The following is an 11,785-nucleotide window of genomic DNA, read 5'->3' on the forward strand; positions in this document are numbered from 1 at the left end:
TGATTACTCCCTAACTTATATTTTAGAGCCACCTATAACATTCAGTATTGGGACCTACTATATACTACCTTTATTTATCATAATATTTTGTAATTATTGTTGATGATTACCTAACTTATGTTCTAGTATAATAACTTTGTATTCAGTCTAAGTATAATTTTAAAAAATATCATAGTATAAAACAACGTATTTCCTGAGATCCTTTATCATAGAATAATATTTTTTAAAGTCTTAATTTTTTCCATTTTTGATTACTAGAATACAATTTTTAATATTATCCTAATTTAAAACAAAGTTGATAAACAATATATTTCCTAAAATTAATTATCACAGAATAATAGTTTTATAAGTCCTGAATTGTTCATTTTAAATTTTTAATCAGTTTAAAATTCTAATAGGCCTATCATTCTAAATAAATAATCTTCTGCTGGGTTCTATCAAATATTACCTCGAGGCACTCACATAATAGAATACTATTATAAAGATATTGTAACTACAGGTTAGGTACCGTAACTTTCCTCCTAATATATGAACTAATTTGACAAATTTATTCACTAATACAGTTTAGTCATATTTTTCGAATATTTAATTCTTCGATGAATTGTCTGTAAACTTGACCAATATCAAATTGACTCCTATATCCTATAACTAGCTATATAGAATTCGCGCATTTGTAAAGCAAATATTGCAATCAGACTTATGAGTTACTTTTAAATAATTGATATTTATGAGTTCTTTGATACTTTTTCAGATTTAGAAGATGAGATCAATGATAATAATAAATCTGTTAACATTATTCTAGATCAGCAGTCAAATTTAAATAAACAACGTTCTGCAAATAAATAGAGATCTGCGATATTGCACATCTTGTCAAGTTACAAAAATTTGAATATAATAGATAATTATTTGAAAAAGCCTGTAGACAATAAAATATACTAGATATTTAACAAATTTATTGTATATTGCCTATTAAAGCATTACGATGAGTTTGAAATAACATTATTGAAGTACAGTATAAAGTAACACCTAACATTAAAATCATACAATTAATAGTGGTATTTTGTATCAAATTGGCATAAAATCATCAATAAAACAATTGAACCTCTTACAGGTAATATATTCAACATTATGAGAATAACACAGTCAATTATTGCCTATTGCCGTTTTTAGAAACTAGTCACTTTCTCAAAAGGCTCAAACTCATCAAGTAATATGGAATCGTCTATAAAGATTTAAAACTCAACAAATTGATATAGGCCTACAGATACATAAAATCAGAGTAAGACAATGAATTGTCTACAGTAATTTTTCAATACTAAATAACTTCGAAAGACTCTTTCGAAAGAGTTTAAGCAAGACAATTAACTGTCATTAATCACTAATAATGATTACTTTTAAAACTTAATTGATTTTACAATAAAACTCAATTTTTCTACATTTAAAATTCTAGACTGGACATGAACAATTCAAATACTACCTTTTGAATTGAATTTATTTCGCCAAAAAAGCACATTACATCATTAAAATAAAATGAAAATTTAACTATACAAAACAGAAACAAAATTATAAATTATACTAAATACTTATGTACAATAGATTAAGTAAATAACCTACATATCAATTCATCAAAGCAAGACAATTCATTGTCTATTGTCATCTAAAACTTATTGACTTAGCTAACTTGGTGATTTCGTAAGTCTAGTATGAACCATTGAAGAACATTTTTACATTTGAGACTCTAGACTAGACATAAAAAAATGCAAATTCTACCTACATATCAACTCATTAGAGCAAGACAATCCCATGTCTATTGTCATCTAATGATTAGCTAACTTGGTGACTTCGTAAGACTAGTGTGTTGAACATCTAGCACCTTGAACCAGTAGTTAGTTCATCTAGTATGCACCATTTTTTGCTTCAATGATGAGCTGTTCGACTTTACTGTCAAATATTCTTCTCTTTACTTTAACAACTTCGTTACTCGACGACTTCTCAGCTTTCAATTTCGCAGCTTTTTCCTCAGCTTTCTCCATCTGATCATTTTCCTGAGAAAAGAGAAAACATCATTAGAAATTATCTTGATTCAGACAATTTGAATAAAATCAAAATCAAAGATAAAATATAAATAATTTTCTTGAAATGTATGAAAAGGTATTCCAATAATGCTATTCATTTAAAACATGAATATTATATTATACTTATAAAACTACTGCCAGATTTGCTCTTCTTAAAGCCCGATCCACTTTTCTTGTAGTTTTCACAGTTGCACTCGCAGCAACCAAGCGTCTGCGTCTGCGTCGAGGTATCAACTCCTTTCGAAGCAGTCTGTAAGCCAGTTGTCGCAGTTTCTACTGCCTAGTAAACTAACATATGAACTATGTTTGATAACTGCATAACTTTATGAACTTCATAATGGAACATATTTGAAAAGCAATTCAGACTTTTTCCCATAGCAACCCGAGTTTATCACGATATTAATTATGAAGAACATTACCGAACAGCGAACTTAGTAATTCACTATTGCCGTGCTACCAATTTCTCCTAAATCGGTTGGATAGCATTTCACACCTATTAACCTAAGGATAGTTATCGACTCCAATGTAATAGATTCTTGATAAACTATGAATGGATCTATCGCCTATGAATGAGAAATCCAGTTTTTAGAGCAAATGAACTTATAATCTTCAGAAGAATTTTGGCAATATACTTCACAAATACACAAAGAACAATATCTTACACACTCAAGCATCTAAAGTCACTACGAGCTAAATACTTATCCAGTTTATATAGTTGAAAACACAATGGCTATAGGCTTGTATACACACAAATCAATTATAGAAAAAATAGAACACTATAAACTGTTCAAAACTCAATTTAAAACATTAATAAATTCACTTAAACAGAAAAATATTCAGAGAGCACAAAATTACAACACACGCAGCCAGCCATATTTTTCAGAGAAGAAAAGGAACAGGAAAAGCCTAGCTACCAGGAACAGAGCAAAGCTTCTTCAGTGTCGATGTTACAGACACGTCACCAAAAAAAATTATAAATTACAAGTTTAGAATTCACATTTTATATTTGTTCTCAATAAAACTTTATTTTGAAACTATTATTTTAAATTTTTATATATCATTTTTATCTAAATAATCCATTTATCTGTTAATTCTGTCAACTCAGCCTCGGTGACACCATGGAATATGCAACACAATCATTTATGATAAATTCTCAGTCAAAAAGTTGTCCGTAATCGATTATTCTGATATTTACTATAAAGTTTTATAGATCTCGAATTGAAGATTCGATTCCAATTGAGAAAAAATGTAATATTACAAATACCCCCCTCTTGACATAAAAAAATTTTACTGTTTGAAAATTGTTGAAATTAAATTTGAGAACAGTAACAATTTTTTCTATAAAAACATTACATGTCAACTATAATTGAAAATTATTATAAAAATTCATCAATAGCATTTGTTATATGTTTCCAAACAATATTTCAAAGTATCAAAATTACTTTTGATTTAACTTTATAATTTAAAGGAAAATATCTCAACAGAAAGTTGATATATAAAGAATAGTTTTTTGAAATTGCACATAAATTTAATAGATAGAAAAATTCAATTTTTATTGCATAAAAGAAATTTAGTATGTTGAATAAAAAAATTATCATTATTATTTTTTTAAATGAATTGATGAATTGTTACATTTAATTTTCACATAAAATTTCAATAAATCAAAAATGTTCATTTCTTTCACTATTGACACGGTTGATTTTATCGATGCAAATTTTGGAAAACAGTCCGTTAAGGCACTCAGTATGATTTTCAGTTAAGTGTGACTCCAGTGTGATGACGTTAGTGTTGGGCTGATCCGAATACTCGTAGTGTTGGGCTGATCTGGATGCACATAGTGTTGGGCTGATACTTGTAGTCGACTGGTGCATATCAAACTCGATACAGGTGACATCTCAGTTAGCATTGCCTCATGCTTGTAGTAGACGGCTGCATACCAAACTCGATACAGAGTCACGTAAATTTTGTATCATATTTGTAATTATACAATGTACATTTCAGGCTTGAAATGACAATGTAATTTGTTTTTCGGAAAAGAGATAGATGCTGCATACAGGATTAACTTAGGTGAGGATTAATTTAGGTGAGGTTTGGTTTTTTGATATTTTCAGTGTTCAAGGTTTAGAGTTCTGCATACAGGAATAATTTAGGAGAGGATTTTTGAATCAATTCTTTCATGATACTGTGACTGTTATTCTGAATTCAAAGTTGCGAACATGAACATGGATGGCAATTACCTTCAGGTAATGTAGTAGTGTTGAAGTTTGAGATACAAGGTCAGCAATAAGCATTGGCGTTGTCATTGGCGTATGCTTTGGTGTCGGCATTGGCATCGGCAATGATATTGGCATTGGCATCAGCATTGGCACAGGCATTTGCATCGGCGTAGATATTGGCATTGGCATCAGCATTGGCGCAGGCATTGGCATCGGCGTAGATATTGGCATTGGCATCAGCATTGGCGCAGGCATTGGCATCGGCGTAGATATTGGCATTGGCATCAGCATTGGCGCAGGCATTGGCATAGTTATTGGCGTAGATATTGACATCAGAACAGATATTGGCGTAGTTATTGGTGTAGATATTAGTGTAGATATTGGCATAGTTATTGGCATTGGTATTGGTGTAGGCATCAGCGTAGATATTGGTGTAGATATTGACATCAGAGCAGATATTCGCATAGTTATTGGTGTAGATATTAGTGTAGATATTGGCGTTGTTATTGGCATTGGTATTGGTGTAGGCATCAGCATAGATATTGGTGTAGATATTGACATCAGAGCAGATATTGGCATAGTTATTGGTGTAGATATTAGTGTAGATATTAGTGTTGATATTGGCGTTGACATTGACATCAGAGCAGATATTGGCATAGTTATTGGTGTAGATATTAGTGTAGGCATCAGCGTAGATATTGGTGTAGATATTGGCGTAGTTATTAGTGTAGGCATCAGCGTAGATATTGGTGTAGATATTGGCGTAGTTATTAGTGTAGGCATCAGCGTAGATATTGGTGTAGATATTGGCGTAGTTATTAGTGTAGGCATCAGCGTAGATATTGGTGTAGATATTGAATTGATGAGTCACACTAGTTTGAAAATCACCCAAATGTTCTTAACACTCTTCATGGCGTTCACTTGTTGCTGATTTCGAGGTTCACGTGATAATTATTTCAATGTTAATGTCTGTGCTGTACCTGTTATCTTAGAATGCTTATAAACTAAAAAGAAAATTTTGATCAGGCTATCAATACAATCTAATACACATGAAAATTATTTCTAAGTATATAATCAATATAAAATGAAATTTGTTAACATCTTATTATACAGACAGCAATACATATATTGTGAAATATGGAGATAACAATTACAAAAATTTCACTAGAAAAAAAAATAATTTCATTTCCATTTATTCATTGTTCAAATATTTTATAAAAAGCAAATTATTCAATATTATTAATCATCGTTTGTTGGATACTATAGTTTATTTCGACTTTTCAATGTTCTAAACACAAACTACATTTCATGACAAAACTTTACTATCAATCATTAAACGAGAAATCATTCAAAACATCAATAATATTTTGCTTCAAAGGCAATCAATATTCATAAGTAATCTGCATCTATGGCAATCAACATTATTAATCAACACAAAAAATATTATCTCATTACTGCCTCTCTAAGTCATAACATCTGTTATTCCTTCTTTAGGCAATAATGGGTTTCCATCTCAAAAAACAATCACATACCAGCAAAATTCTAATCAACAAACCCCACTAAAATTCTACATACACTCCAGCATCCATTTCAAACGATAATCAATCATATCAAAATTTATATAATAAACAGTTTTAAAATTTAGAAAAAGACATCAATTACAAAAACTTTAGAGAAATTTTAACCTTTAACTCATTTCAATTAATAATATGACAAGACGTTTTTACTTAATGAAAACATTATTATTCAAGTTAACATTCATTAATACATCTCATATATATGGTGACACAATTCATTAATACTTTCAAATTTTGAAGTTTTATTATTATAACAAAAGAATTTATACATAAAATTAAATTTCAGCATGTTCTAAATTGAACCATTTATTGTTTAAATAATTTCAGAATTTGAAAACTGTATAATAAGTACAAACATTTCAAGATTACAATACAAAGATGATCAAGATGGATAATAGGTAAATAAGTTCCCTAAAAAATACAAACAAGAGAAAAAGAAAACTGGGTAAATAAATTTCCTAAATAATACAAAGAAGAGAAAGATTAATTAGAGCCTATCCTACATGTCAGTACTGAACTTTCATAAGGAAGTATATTTAATAAAATATACTACTATGGAATTTTGTAAATTCCAAGTATGACTCTAATTTGTTATAATTGTGAGCTATCACTCCCACAAAAACAACTGGTGAAGGAAAAAATATGTTGACTATTGTGACTGGGTGGAGAGTTCCTAGATGTCTGTAAGGCAATGTGATAGCAGACTCTAGTATCGGACCACAAAAACAAAAGTATGCAAAAGTTTTTACAAACATTTGATGTTGCAGTCAAGTTTTTATATCGCAAACAAGTAGGTCAGATAATCGAGTCCAGCCATATGTGGTTCACGCCCACACCTCTAAAAGAATCACACCTACTTGTCTACCAAAAATCCAAAGTATTGGACAGCAAAAAAAAAATAAAATGCAAAATGGGTTAAAAGCCCAGAAGAAAACTATAACCTAATTACATATGGCTTATGGCACGATATGCAATGAAAGATGAGAACATGGGACATAAATTGCTCTGAAAAACCTAATTACCTAATATGATACCTAAAAAAAAATAGACATAATTAAAATATGTAATACATGATGGAAAAATATACCGCAAGCAAACAATTATTACACTACAATGGATAGATTTTAGAAAAGTTAAGTTTTATCAACAATTTAAGATTAGGAAAATAAGCTACTATTTTAACTTCCAAAATTATTTCAGAAAAATACAAATTAAATGACTATGGACAAGATTGGTTAAGATATGCATCATAGAAGAATTTTACTGAACATTACACAAAGACAGGAAAGAATCGAAATTTGAAAAGATTAAGGGCCAAGAAAAATAGGCTACAGGAAAGAAAAAAGACACAATTATGGACTCTTACCATACACTGCGTAGCGATTATGCTATTCTGAATCCTGGCATAACACAGGATTCCTAATCATTGTGTGCTGGGGAATACCCTTTCATCATGTGATTCACTGTCATCATCTTGTAAGTAAGCAACTTGAAACAACCTTTGAATACTAACACATCAATGGAAACTTTGTGCTTTGTTTTCTTCAAGAACATGATTTTATTCATGGGTTCATTTGTTTCAACAAAGCCATTTTGCTCACAAAAGTCAGTCATGTTCACTAGATAATGCTTTGCATACACCTTTTCAATTTTCAGTTGAAGGTTGAATTCATCAACTTGATTCAAAGCAAGATTCATTTTGTTTACATTGTTCCTAGCCTCTACAGAAACCTGTCTCATGTAAACATTCACTCTGTTTATAGTTTTCCTAACCTTCAATGTAGCAATATTACTTTCATGATAGTTGACTTTCAGTGAAGACAACTCCCTACCTACTTCTTTACTCAATTCTACTATCTCATTAGGGTTGACTTTTTCAACAACAGTAACTAGGCCTACATTGTCAGAAACTTGAATGAGTTGATCTTGTATCTTAACACTACTATTATCATGCTTCAATTTGTTTTCATCTTCATGATTATCACTCAATGTTTCATGTGCATCTTTCAATAGAAGGTTTATACTAACCTGCTCTAGTCTAATGCTAGCAAATTCTTGCTTCATATCATCAAACCTAGCATTCTGCTCTTGTTTAAAATTATCAAATCTTTGTGTTAGGAATGCTATAAGATTTATATCATTTTTAATGTTTGCCATTTTGTAATATGCACTGATATCTATTCATTAAAACTTGATCTCTCTTGAACCGACTTCCCATTCAGCAGTATACCATTCATAACCTATCAAGACTAATAATTTTTCATAACCAGGGATTTCATGGTGTACCATTTGGGACATATTTATTTTGTAATTCGGTCCCACCACAGGGGTAACATTTGCCGTGCTACCAATTTCTCCTAAATCGGTTGGATAGCATTTCACACCTATTAACCTAAGGATAGTTATCGACTCCAATGTAATAGATTCTTGATAAACTATGAATGGATCTATCGCCTATGAATGAGAAATCCAGTTTTTAGAGCAAATGAACTTATAATCTTCAGAAGAATTTTGGCAATATACTTCACAAATACACAAAGAACAATATCTTACACACTCAAGCATCTAAAGTCACTACGAGCTAAATACTTATCCAGTTTATTGCTAGCAAATTCTTGCTTCATATCATCAAACCTAGCATTCTGCTCTTGTTTAAAATTATCAAATCTTTGTGTTAGGAATGCTATAAGATTTATATCATTTTTAATGTTTGCCATTTTGTAATATGCACTGATATCTATTCATTAAAACTTGATCTCTCTTGAACCGACTTCCCATCCAGCAGTATACCATTCATAACCTATCAAGACTAATAATTTTTCATAACCAGGGATTTCATGGTGTATCATTTGGGACATATTTATTTTGTAATTCGGTCCCACCACAGGGGTAACATTTGCCGTGCTACCAATTTCTCCTAAATCGGTTGGATAGCATTTCACACCTATTAACCTAAGGATAGTTATCGACTCCAATGTAATAGATTCTTGATAAACTATGAATGGATCTATCGCCTATGAATGAGAAATCCAGTTTTTAGAGCAAATGAACTTATAATCTTCAGAAGAATTTTGGCAATATACTTCACAAATACACAAAGAACAATATCTTACACACTCAAGCATCTAAAGTCACTACGAGCTAAATACTTATCCAGTTTATATAGTTGAAAACACAATGGCTATAGGCTTGTATACACGCAAATCAATTATAGACAAAATAGAACACTATAAACTGTTCAAAACTCAATTTAAAACATTAATAAATTCACTTAAACAGAAAAATATTCAGAGAGCACAAAATTACAACACACGCAGCCAGCCATATTTTTCAGAGAAGAAAAGGAACAGGAAAAGCCTAGCTACCAGGAACAGAGCAAAGCTTCTTCAGTGTTGATGTTACGGACACGTCACCAAAAAAATTATAAATTACAAGTTTAGAATTCACATTTTATATTTGTTCTCAATAAAACTTTATTTTGAAACTATTATTTTAAATTTTTATATATCATTTCTATTTAAATAATCCATTTATCTGTTAATTCTGTCAACTCAGCCTCGGTGACACCATGGAATATGCAACACAATCGTTTATGATAAATTCTCAGTCAAAAAGTTGTCCATAAACGATTACTCTGATATTTACTATAAAGTTTTATAGATCTCGAATTGAAGATTCGATTCCAATCGAGAAAAAATGTAATATTACACTATGTAGCATGAATCAATAAATAATTAGGAAATATTATTTGAACTAGAAACTACATAAATATTGTAGCATGAGGAAATGAATAAAGCAATAGGCCTACTACTAGGGCAGTAATCATTTCGCGTAATATTTGGATGCTAGACTGGTCAACGCTAAGAAGACCTTAACTTTGTTACTCTATGCAAACTGAACGACAACTGAAACGGTGATTTGATAGTCACATCGGTAGTCTGCTGCCAACTACTGATTCGAGTTTGCGTTCCGTTTCAGTCGTCGTTCACTACTCGAGAAATAATTGTATTGTACTACGTAAAATCTTTAAAAACTGGAACTAGCTAATAGAAACTGATGAAAACAAATTTTTGTGAATGATTGATTGAAACTAAACTAAGGAAACGATCTTTTGGCTTCTCTAATAATATTGAAGATTACAAAAAAGACAACCTACAACGCGTGTATATAAATGTGAAAAGAAAGTTCAAAGTAATGTAATAGGTTGAATCAATGAACAACATAAGTTGAAAAATAACCAATTCAATCTATTTTTTACAACAAAATTTGCAAATACTAAAATCAAAACTCTTGCATCAAGACATTAGACTGTAGGCAACTATAGGCCTAAATAGGTTTAAAACAAAAATAACTAATGAAAAGCAAACTTGAAGCAACTGGATAAATAACTAGTAAACTAAATTAAAATATAAAATATCAACACAAAATCGAAACATTATCAAACGTTTCATAAAAGTTCATCAAATAACCTTCATCAAACCTACGGCCTTTAAGCTCCGTGACCTTCAATAAGGTCATAAGGATAATTCAAGTAATCTGATGAAATAATAAATTTGCACACTAATATTATACTGTTTTACATTTTATCATCTTGTGGATAAACTAAACAAACATTGGTGTATTTTTAAAAAATGTAACAAGAATTTAAAATTAGACATCAAAAATAAACTATAATTTACCGTTAGCCGGTACAGTTTACCGTTACCAGTAGGCTAACTTACTTTTGAATCGGAAAACTTTATGTCAATAATTAATAATGATACTACCCAAATAAATAAATCATTAATTCAAACTATAGGCTAATTATTATAAATCAAGGAAAAGCAATTTACCAAAACTAAAACCTTTAGTTTAGTTTATCAAAGTCCTAACTAGAATGATCCGGTTGATCAAAACCCTATTCCAAAAAGCTCCATCTATCAAGAACGTAATCAAGATAGCCCGGTTTATTAAAATTCTATGCAAAATTATTGAATTAAATATAAAAGAGACAAATCCAAATCAAATTTGAACAAATTGTGAAATAAAATTGAAATAATTCACTTACCAGTAGGCTAGGCTATACACGGTATCCAAAAAACTCACAAGAAACAAACCAGATTCGGTAAATCGAACAATATTCACAGCACTAATATTCACTAATTAAAATAAATCTCAATATATTTATCAAACAACTTACTAAATATTATATTATTCAATATGAATAACTATCAATCTTTTATAATATAGCGAATTAAATATAAAGCTTTAGAAGGATTTAGTAATCCAATCACCGGTTTGAGGAACAAGAATTTTTCACTTGTTCATCAGTATTGGAAAGTCGGAAATCAACTGAGCTCCGCTTGGAAATACCCCTGATATTTATAGGCTCTGGGGAAAATGACTAAACACAATGGCTGATGATTTTAGAAGTTGAGCAGATATTGTTATAATTCAAGATAAATTCTATATTGCTTTCAACTATTTACTAAAATCTTAATTACAAACCAATGATTTTATTGTACTTTGAAATAAAACTTAGAGTAACTCAATGAAATTTAACAACATTTTTGGGTGTTGAAATAAAAGTCGATTTGCAGTCAAAACTGTCAGGAATAAAATCGTTTGGTTCATGTCTTCTTCATGAATTATCATTTCAAATATATATTTTCAATTAAATAAATTTAAAATTGATTGATTCTTATTTAATATTCATTAGGCCCTATTCAAATCAATAATCAAGATTTGAAAAAGTACAGTAAGAAAAACCTTTGGCTATATTAGGCTAAGTGGCTGCCTAGTAGGCCTATTAAGGTTTCACAAATTGAAAAGTAAGATTAAGTTGCAATAAATAGTCTCAATTGGAGTATAAAAAATTGAATTGATCTTGTTATTGAAATCTATCTTCATTAGTTCAAGGAAGTTCAAGGAGGCACTG

General features: G+C 30.1%; 1 long non-coding RNA gene across 1 annotated transcript; it reads right to left on the minus strand.

Moving 5' to 3' along the window:
* Window positions 1-1,483: 1,483 nt before the first annotated feature.
* Window positions 1,484-11,148, minus strand: LOC120352664. Its single transcript, XR_005572008.1, has 2 exons — window positions 10,916-11,148; window positions 1,484-2,045 (listed from the first exon to the last, which is right to left on the minus strand). It is a non-coding gene; the product is annotated as an uncharacterized LOC120352664 (long non-coding RNA).
* Window positions 11,149-11,785: the final 637 nt, after the last annotated feature.

Source organism: Nilaparvata lugens, chromosome 8 (assembly GCF_014356525.2).
Source record: "Nilaparvata lugens isolate BPH chromosome 8, ASM1435652v1, whole genome shotgun sequence".
Taxonomy (NCBI): Eukaryota; Metazoa; Arthropoda; class Insecta; order Hemiptera; family Delphacidae; genus Nilaparvata; species Nilaparvata lugens.